Genomic DNA, 11,161 nt, shown 5'->3' with positions numbered 1-11,161 from the left:
GCATTCTATACTTAGTTCTGAACAAACTTTCTATACAAGACAACATAACAGTGAAAGAATCAGATGGTAGACATTAAAGTGTATTCTGTCCAATAGTAAGGAGAATGTGCTCACTTGATTTTTGTATCAGAGTGTTTAGAAGGCAGGGTGAGCAGACCTTCCTGAAAGAAAGAGCTTTCCTTCCTGCTTGATTTCAAGAGTGGCAAATACTTTCATGCCTCACATTTGTGTGCATGTACAGAAAAGCACCTTGATATCCTAGGAAGTCAATTTTATTTAGATACTATTTTACCAGTGATATTATCTTGCCAGGTTAGCTATTATTGTGGATAACATGATGCATGGTCTGGTTGAACTGAAGATTGCTGTTGTCTTTCAGGAGCATGTATCTCAAGCTAGAGCATTATTAGAGTTAGATAGTAGGCTTGAATTTCCAAGTCAATACCAGCTTTATTTCCCTTTTGTTTTATGACTTAAGTACGTAGTATCTTCAAATTCATGACAAATTCGTAGGAATTTGTCATTCACTTCTGAATAAAAATCAAGAGTAATAACCATAGCCTAATATTTTGGGGTCTATGGGACCCACTTCCCAACAGCTCCAGTATAAGTCATTCATTCTTTGACCTGAAAGTTTTGTTTTCAGACCTGTGGTGTGCAGCATGTTCATTGTCAAAAACTTAATGCAACATTACAAGAATCGGAAACAGTTTACCTTCAATACTGTTTTAGAGGGGGTTATTTCTGCTATTTTTCTTCTCTAAGTGTTTTTTACCAGAGGATACAAATGCAAATGCATATCTGCATTTGTATGTAAGCATAGTTAATATTTTCCTGTTGACTGAGTTTTGTGGGTAATAGCAATTTTCTAGAAATATCTTTCTTTTCCTGTGCACAATTTCTGCTGCTGGATGCAAGAAACACACCTCAACTTCAAAGACAGACATAACCTCAGAGTAAAAAATTGAGAAAAGATTTCCCAATCAAATAGACCTGATAATCAAGCTGGTGTAGCTATCCTAATATCTAACAAAATATACTCCAAACTAAAATTGAACAAAAAAAGGTAGAGAATGACATTTCATATTCATCACAGGAAAACTCCATTGAAATGGTCTTAATTCGAATGTTTATGCCCGAAATATAAGGGCAAAAACATTTGTAAAATAACATTATGAAAGCTTAGATCACACATCAAACCCCACCACTAAGAGGAACAAGGCTATCAACTCTCTCCATACCTATTCAAAATAGTACTTGAAGTTCTAGCTAGAGCAGTAAAACACAAAAGGAAATCAAAGAGATACAAATTGGAAATGAAATCAAACTTTTGCTGTTTGCAGATGATATGACAACACACATTAGCAATCCCAAAAATTTGATGAGGGAACTTCTACAGCTGATAAAGTTTCAGTGATGTGGCAGGATATAAGGTCAGTAGCCCTCCTATATACAAATGATAAAGGTGCTACAAAGAACTCAAGACACAGATCATCAAAAGAACAAATAATCCAATAAAAAACAATGGAATACAGACCTAAACAGAGAACTCTAAACAGAGGAATCTAAAATGGCTGAAAGACACTTAAGGAAGTGATCAACATCCTTAGTCATCAGAGAAATGCAAATCAAAACAACTCTGAGATTCTATCTTACACCTGTAAGAATGGCTAAGATCAAAAGCACTGATGAAAACTTATGCTGGAGAGGTTGTGGGGAAAAGGAATCACTTCTGCATTGCTGGTGTGGTGCAGGAGAATTGTCTGTATTCTGTCAATTTGGGCGGGAAAGAAACCCCAACAAGCCAGCCCTTTTGTTACACTGGTGGGAATGCAAGCTAGTACAACCCCTTTGGACGTCAATGTGACAATCTCTCGGAAAATTAGGAAACAACCTTCCTCAAAACCCAGTAATACCACTTTTGGGTATATATCCAAAGGTTGCTCAATCATGTGCTCACCTATGTTCATAGCAGCATTATTTGTCATAGCCAGAACCTGGAAACAACCTAAATGCCCCTTGACTGAAGAATGGATAAGGAAAATGTGGTACATTTACACAACGGAGTACTACACAGCAGAAAAAAAATGACAGCTTCAATTTTGCAGGAAAATGAATGGAGCTAGAAAACATTATTTTGAGTGAGGTAACCCAGACACAGAAAGACAATTATCACATGTACTCACTCATAGGTGGTTTTTAAACATAAAGCAAAGAAAACCAGCCTACAAACCACAATCCCAGAAAACCTAGACAACAATGAGGACTCTAAAAGAGACATAGATATAATCTACATGGGAAGTAGAAAAAGATGGGATCTCCCGAGTAAATTGGGAGCATGGGGACCTTGGGAGAGTGTTGAAGGGGAGGGGAGAAGCAGAGAGGGGAGCAGAAAAAAGTACAACTCAATAATAATTATATATATATATATATATATATATATATATATATATATATATATATATATTACACATTCCAAATTGCCAACTTTGTCCTCTGGCAAAGACATTTTGCTAATATCTGGCACTAGATAATCTTCTAATTGGTGTTAACAACTGCATAGACAAGAGGTTATACTGAATTTGAGTAACTGTAGCCACTGTTGCTTTAAATAAAGCACTTTTAAGCACTGACATCTCCCTACTTGTGAAGTTGACTTAGGATGGTTCAGCAGTAAACTTGAGTTAATTCTTTTGTGTTTAAAAAACAATCATACAAGTCAGCATATTTACAGTGATTTTAGGTGCCAGCAATTATTTTATAGTTTATTTACATGTATTTGTGAGCCATTGAGATGACTCATCATATCAAAGAGCATTTTTGTACAAGTGCAATAAGCTTGCTCTGGGGAACCCATGTTGGGAGAACCAAGTCCTGAAAGTTCTTCAAAGGCCAGTACATATACAGTATTGCACTTACACATCAAATAGAATCACACATCACATACACATATCTATCTCATATATAAACACATAGACAAATACATAAAAAACACATAAACACATATATACCTCAAGCGAAAATACACACACACAACCGCATAGACAGAAACGCAGAACCACAAATATATATACATACACAAATGCACACACAAACATAAACACAGATATATACACATCATACAAACACATAAAAACACAAACACAAATATACACACATCATACAAACACAAATAGACCCATATATCATATACACACATACTCCTCGTTATTAAACAGACAGAGAGAGAGAGAGAGAGAGAGAGAGAGAGAGAGAGAGAAAGAGAGGTTCATAAACAGTATTTTAATAAACAGGATATCTATGGTGAATAAATTTACACAGTACTGGATTTTTGTTTAATTTAATATTTTTAATTTGTATGGCATAACAGTGTGTTCTAAGAAGTTCTTACATTGGGAAGCTTATATTTTTCTGCTGGCTATATAAGTAATATTTGCAAACTATGACTCTTGGATACTTTGGCTATTATGAAGAGGGCATGCACAAAATATTTTTGTATTTCATATTAGTGGTTTAGAAGAATTACTTTAAATCTTTATCAATACCATAAAAGGATATACATGTTGGAAACACTAAAATTGTAAAGTCCCTTGGAGATTAAATAATAAAAAACTTTAAAATTTTTATGGGATAAAAAAATCATTTTGTTAGGTTTGATTTTCTTTTTTCTTTTTTTTATTGAGCTATATATTTTCCCCACTCCCCTCTAATTCTCTCTCCTGCCCTTCTACCTTCTCCCATGGTCCCCATGCTCCCAATGTATTCAAGGAGATCTTTCTTTTTCTACTTCACATATAGGTTAGATCCATGTATGTCTGTCTTAGGGTCCTCTTTGTTGTCTAGGTTCTCTGGGATTGTGAGTTGTACACTAGTTTTTTCTTTGCTTTATGTCTAAAAGTCTCTTACAAGTGAGTACATATGATATTTGTCATTCTGGGTCTGGGTTATCTTACTCAATATTATGTTTTCTAGATCCATCCATTTGCCTGCAAATTTCAAGATGTCATGATTTTTTTCTGCTGTTTAGTAAAGCATTGTGTAAATGTACGACCTTTTCTCTTATCCATTCTTTGATTGAGGGGCATTTAGGTTGTTTCCAGGTTCTGGCTATAACAAACAATGCTGCTATGAACATAGTTGAACTCATGTCCTTGTGGTATGATTGAGCATCTTTTGGGTATATAGCCCGAAGTGGTAATTCTGGGTCTTGAGGAAGGTTGTTTCCTAATTTTCTGAGAAATCTTCATACTGATATCCAAAGCAGCTGTACCAGTAGTGACTCCCACCAGCACCTTTAGCCCACATCCTCTCCAGCATAAGTTGTCACCAGTGTATTTGATCTTGGCCATGCTTACAGGTGTAAGATGGAAACTCAAAGTTGTTCTGATTTGCATTTCTCTGATGACTAAGGATGTTGATCACTTCCTTAAGTGACTTTCAGCCATTTTAGATTCCTCTGTTTAGAGTTCTCTGTTTAGGTCTGTATTCCATTGATTTTTATTGGATTATTTGTTCTTTTGATGACTAGTTTCTTGAGTTATTTGTATATTTTGGAGATAAGTTGGGTTGGTGAAGATCTTTTCCCATTCTGTGTGCTGTCATTTTGTCTTGTTGACCATGTCCTTTGATTTAAAGAAGCTTTTCGGTTTCAGGAGGTCCCATTTATTAATTGTTTCTCTCAGTGTCTGTGCTGCTGGGGTTATATTAAGAAGTGGTTTCCTGTGACAATGCATTCAAGTGTACTTTCCACTTTCTCTTCTTTGAGGTTCAGTGTAGTTGGCATTATGTTCAGGTCTTTGATCCATTTGGACTGAATTTTGTGCATGGTGATACATTTGGATCTATTTTCATTCTTCTATCTGTTAATATCCAGTTATAACAGCAACATTTGTTGAATATGGTTTCCTTTTATATTTTATATTTTTTGATTTTCTGTGAAAAATCAGGTGTTCATAGGTGTGTGGATTGATATCAGGGTCTTTGATGCAGTTCCATTGGTCCTCCTGTCTGTTTTCATGCCAGTACCATGCTGTTTTCAATACTGTAGCTCTGTAGTAGAGTTTGAAGTCAGGGATTGTGAGGCCTCCAGAAATTCCTTTATGTACAGGATCATTTTGTCTATCCTGGGTGGTTTTGCTTCTCCATATGAAGTTGAATATTGTTCTTTCACGGCCTGTGAAGAATTTTGCTGGGATTTTGATGGGAATTGCATTGAATCTGTAGATTGCTTTTGGTAAGATTGCCAGTTTTACTATGTTAATTCTACCTACCCTAGAGCATGAGAGATCTTTCCATTTTCTGGTGTCTTCTTCAATTGTTTTCTTCAAAGATTTAAAGTTCTTGTCATACAAGTTTTCCATTTGATTGGTAGAGTTACTCTAAATTATTTTATGCTATTTGTGGCTATTGTGAAGGGTGATGTTTTTTTGATTTCTTTCTCAGCCGATTTATCACCTGTGTAGAGGAGGGCTACTGATTTTTTTGAGTTAATCTTGTATCCTGCTACATTACTGAAAGTGGTTATGAGTTGTAGAAGTTCCTTGGTAGAATTTTTGGGATCGCTTATGTAAATTATCATATCATCAGTACAGAGTGAGAGTTTGACTTCTTCTTTTACTATGTTTATCCCTTTGATCTCCTCTTGTTTTATTGTTCTAGCTAGAACCTCAAGAACTATATTGAATAGATATGGGGAGAGTGGACAACCTTCTCTTGTTCCTGATTTCACTATGATTGCTTTGAGTTTCTCTCCATTTAGTTTGATGGTGGCTGTTCGCTTGGTGTATATTCTTTTTATTATGTTTAGGTATGTTCCTCGTTTCCATGCTCTCTCTAAGACCTTTATCATAGGGATATGTTGTATTTTTCAAAGACTTTTTCAGCATCTAATTAGATGATCATAGGGGTTTTTTTTTCAGTTTGTTTATAGAGTGGATTACATTTACAGATTTTCATATTTTGGAGCACCCCTGTATCTCTAGGATGAAGCCAACTTGGTCATGGTGTATGATGTTTCTGATCTGTTCTTGGATTCAGTTATTAGTATTTTATTGAGTATTTTTACATCAATGTTCTTGAGTGAGATTGGTCTTCCATTCTCTTTCTTAATAATGTCTTTCTGTAGTTTGAGTATCAGGGTAATTACAGTCTCAGAAAAAGAGTGTGGCACTGTTCCTTCTGTTTCTATTGTGTGCAACAATTTGAGGAGTATTGAAAATCATAGAATTCTGTGCTGATAACATCTGGTTCTGTTTTTTTTTTTTCAGTTTTGGGAGACTTTTGGTTACTCTTTATATCTCTTTAGCAGTTACAGGTCTCTTTAATCTGCTTATCTGGCCTTGATTTAATTTTGGTAAGTGATATTTATCCAGAAAGTTTTTCATTTTAAGTTTTCCAATTTTGTGGAGTACAGGTTTTTGAAATATGACCTGATGAGTCTCTCTATTTCCTCTGTGTCTGTTGTGATGTCCGTTTCATTTCTGATTTTGTTAATTTGAATATTCTCTCTCTGCCTTTTGGTTAGTTTGGATAAAGGTTTGTCCCATTTTGTTAATTGTCTCGAAGAACCAACTCTATGTTTCATTGATTCTTTGTATTGTTTTCTTTGTTTCTATTTTGTTGGTTTCAGCTCTGAATTTTATTATGTCCTGACATCTAGTTCTCTTACATGAGTTTGCTTCTTTTTGTTCTAGAGTTTTCAAATATTCTGTTAAGTCACCACTATGGGATTTTACCAGCTTTTTTAAGAAGGCATTTAGTACTATAAATTTTCTTCTTAACACTGCTTTCATTGTGTCCCATAAATTTGGGTATGTTGTGTGGTCATTTTCATTGAATTTTAGGAAGTCTTTAATTTCTCCCTTTATTTCTTCCTTGACCCATTGATGATTCAGGTGACCATTGTTTAATTTCCATGTGTTTGTGGGCTTTCTAGAATTAGTGTTTCTGTTGAATTCTAATTTTAAACCGTGGTGATCTGATAATATACATGGGGTTATTCCATTTTTTTTTTTTTGGTATCTGTTGAGGTTTGTTTTGTTACCGAGTATGTAGTCAATTTTTGAGAAGGTTCTATGAGGTTCTGAGAAGAAGGTATATTCCTCTGGGTTTGGATGGAATGTCGTATAGATGTTTGTTAAGTCCATTTGAGTCATAGCATCTGTTAGTTCCCTTATTTCTCTGTGTTAATTTTTTGTCTGACTGACCTGTTCAGTGGAGAGAGTGAAGTGTTGAAGTCTTCCACTATTAGTGTGAGGGGTTTAATATGTGACTTAACCTTTAGAAGTATTTCTTTTACATATGAAGGTGCCCTTGTATTTGGGGCATAAATGTTCAAAATTGAGATTTCCTCTTGATGATGGATTTTTCCTGTGACTAATATGAAATGTCCTTATTTGTCTCTTTTGATTAATTTTAGTTTGAAGTTTTTTTGATAGATATTAGGATAACTACACCAGCTTGTTTCTTAGATCCAACTAATTGGAAATTTTTTCTTCAACCCTTTACTCTAAGGATGTGTTTGTCTTTGAGGTTGAGGTTTGTTTCTTGTATGCAGTAGAAAGATGGATTCTGTTTTTGTATCCAATTTGTTAGCCGGTGTCTTTTTATAGGCTAGTTGACTCCATTTATATTAAGGGATATTAATGACCAGTGGTTGCTATCTCCTGTTAGTTTTCATTGTTGTTGATGTTATATTGTGTGTTTTTCCCTTCTTTGGGATTTGTTGCTCTGAAATCATCTATTGTCTGTGTTTTTGTGAATGTAACCAACTTCCTAGGGTTGGAGTTTTCCTTCTAGTGTTTTGTGTAGGGCTGGGTTTGTGGATAGGTATTGGCTAAATCTGGTTCTGTCATGCAATATCTTGTTTTGGCCTTCAATGGTGATTGAAAGTTTTGGTGGGTATTGTAGTCTAGGTTGGCACTCATGGTTTCTTAATGTCTGCATAACACTTAACCAGGACCTTATGGCTTTTATTGTCTCCATTGAGAAGTCAGGTGCTATTCTGATAGGTTTGCCTTTATATGTTACTTGGCCCTTTTCCTTTGCAGCTCTTAATATTCTTTTCTCATTCTATATGTTTAGTGTTTAGATTATTATATGGTGAGGGGACTTTTTTGATCCAGTTTATTTAGTGTCCTGTATGTTTCTTGTATCTTTATAGGCATATCTTTCTTTAGGTTGGAAAAGTTTTCTTCTATAATTTCATTAAATATGTTTTCTGTACTTTTGAGTTGAACTTCTCCTTCATATAGCCCTATGATTCTTAGGTTTGGTCTTTTCATGGTGTCCCATATTTCCTGCATATTTTGGGCTAAGCTTTTGTTAATGTTTTATTTGACTGATGAGTCTATTTCCTCTATTGTATCTTCAGCACTTGAGAATCTCTCTTCCATCTCTTGTATTATGCTATTTATGCTTGCATTTGTGGTTCCTGATCATTTTCTCATGATTTCTGTTTCTATATTCCCTTGGTTTGTGTTTTCTTTATTGTCTCTATTTTGGTTTTCAAGTCTTGAATAGTTTCTTTCATGTTTGATTGCTTTTTCTTGGTTTTCTTTAAGAAATTTGTTGATTTCTTCCAATTTTTTGCTTGTCTTTTCCTTCATTTCTTTGAGGGATTTTTCATTTTCTCTTTAAGGGCCTCAAACATTTTCCTGAAGTTATATTTTAGGTCATTTTCTTTCATATTCATCTATATTAGGGTGTTCAAGTCTGGCTGTTGTAGGGCCACTAGTTTTTATGGTGTCATCTTGCTCTTTGTGGTGTTAGGCGTATTCTTACCTTGTCTACCCATCTTTTTCTCTGATTGGTATAGTTGGGGCTGTGTCTCTGGTGATCAATCTTCCAGGTACCAATGGATCCAAGGCTCTGATGGTTTGTCCTTGTTGTGCAGTCAGGACCACACTTCCAGTCACTCCAGAGGTCACTTGGTGTACCTGGGGGTCACTCAGTGCTCCGGGAAGTTGCTATGCATACTGGGGGTCATTTGGTCTTGTTCACACAGAGGGTGCTTACTTGGGGATTCTCTCACAGAGGTTGCTGCCTTGGGCCTTCTCAAGCAGAGGTCACTGGCTCAGGCCTGCTCTTGCAGAGCTCCCTGGCTCAGGCCTGGTCCCACAAATGTCTCTGGCTCGGGCCTGCTCCTTCAGTGGTCCTAGACTCATGTCCAGACACAGAGGTCTGTGGCTAGGGCCTGCTCCCTCAGCAGTGGTTCCCTTTTACCTGCTTCTTTGGAGGTTGTTACCTTGGGCCTGCTCCAGCAGAAGTCACTGGCTCAAGCCTGCCCCTGTGAAGGTCATTGCCTATGGTCTGGCTCCTGCTGAGAAGCTGACTCAGACATGCTCAGACAGAGGTCCTTGACTCAGGCCTGTTTCCTCAGAGGCCCCTGACTCATGCCTGGACACACAGAGGTTCCTGGTTTAGGCCTTTTCCCTCAGTGGTGGCTAACTTGTATGTGCTCCTGTTGATGTCATTGCCTCAGGCCTGCCCCAGCTGAGGTCACTGCTTCTTGGTTTATTTTTCTGACGCAGTCTTTCTGTATATCCCTGGCTGTCCTGGAACTTGCTATGAAGATCAGATTGGCCTTGAAATCACAGATAGATAGACCCTTCTGCCTCTGACTCCCAAGTGTTGAGAAAGAAGGCTTGCACCAGCATGCCTGGCCTTGGTTTTAGCTTCTTTGAAACAAAGTCTCAATGTGTATTTTTGGTGGACCTGGAAGTTCCTGAGTAGAAGAGACTCGCTTCAAGCTCACAGGTCTGCTTATCCATGACTCCAGATTATTGGAATTAAAACATGGGTCACCACACATGACTGAAATCCTTTTTATATGATCATTAAATGCCAGTGTTGGTTGTGCTTTGAAAAAATAAAATAACCAATAACATATGTGGGCTAAAAAATTTTAAGGCAGACTTATTTACTTTGAGACCTGGTCTTTAGTAGGTCAGGATAGCCTCGGATTCCCTGTTCAGAGAGAATATCATTGTATTGGTGTCTTAATTCCCACACAAGCCACTGCACAGCCTATGATTTAAACATGTATATTGGGAAAATGTTCTTCCTTTGTTATAAACCAAAGAGTAATCTTGCTTTTTATACAAACCTGTGTGATTTCAGTTTGCCTTTATGGCTTTTTGGTCCATGCCTATGTGAATTAGTTCTAAATCATCATTATTAGACAGCTTTCCTTTTCTTAAAGCTTATTTAATTTTACAATTATGGTTTTTTATATCTTAGATTCTTCATTATTCTAGATAAATTTTGTGTTGGGAATGAAACCCAGGCAAGGCTCATTCTAGGCAGTTGCTCAACCACATAGTTTCTCCCTTCCTTAGAAATATTTGATGTCTGAAAATATTCTGTTTTTGGTATGATTTCAGTAAATAGATAAAGCCCTTTGCTTAAACTTCTTCTGTATTAGTATTTACTTCATCCATGGGTTTTCTCACAGCAGGACAATTGTGCCGTTTGATTGTGACGTTAAACTTCATTTCTAGTTTTTTTTTTTTTTACTACTCAAGCAGTCTTTAATGAACACTGTATGAGACGCCACTACTCCTGCATCTTCTCAATCGTTTCTTCCTTGTATTTGCCCTTCTCCTTTCCTACTTGCCGAGACTTGGCTTTCCTTTAAAGGATCTTCTTTCGGTCTTTGTCCAGCTTTAGCCGGGTGATCACCACCTTGCTGGGGTGGATGCCCACATGGATAGTTGTGCCATTAGCCTTTTCTCGCTGCACCCGTTCAATGTAGATGACGTATTTCTTCTTGTACACTTGGACCACTTTGTCAATCTGCTGGCCTTTGTAGTGTCCCCAGACAACCTGAACTTCGTCATCCTTTCGAATGGGCATCGAGCGAACATTGTACTTCTGTGTCGGCTCTTTGGAAAGGGGGAAGACATGATCTTCCTCCGAATGTGAGAAGGTGCATTGAAATGCCGTTTGCGGTTCTTGCTCCGGTCAGAAGTCACAAAGGGATTGAACTTCATTTTGGCGGCTGCGATCCCCATTTCTAGTTTTTAAAGTGTTTGTTGATTTTATATATATATTCTGTCTTTGAAAGAGGACTCAAACTCTTCTTGTGAATAGTAAGGAGAATGCATGAAAGGAAGTGTCTTTCTTTTTATCATCCAACCTAAAATGTGTTTTGGCTAAAATA

General features: G+C 36.8%; 1 pseudogene; it reads right to left on the bottom strand.

Moving 5' to 3' along the window:
- Positions 1–10,554: 10,554 nt before the first annotated feature.
- On the bottom strand, positions 10,555–11,000 carry LOC130862869 (60S ribosomal protein L26-like; annotated as a pseudogene).
- Positions 11,001–11,161: the final 161 nt, after the last annotated feature.

This window comes from Chionomys nivalis, chromosome 20, assembly GCF_950005125.1.
Source record: "Chionomys nivalis chromosome 20, mChiNiv1.1, whole genome shotgun sequence".
Classification (NCBI taxonomy): domain Eukaryota; kingdom Metazoa; phylum Chordata; class Mammalia; order Rodentia; family Cricetidae; genus Chionomys; species Chionomys nivalis.
This window is presented reverse-complemented; position numbering and strand designations above follow the sequence as displayed.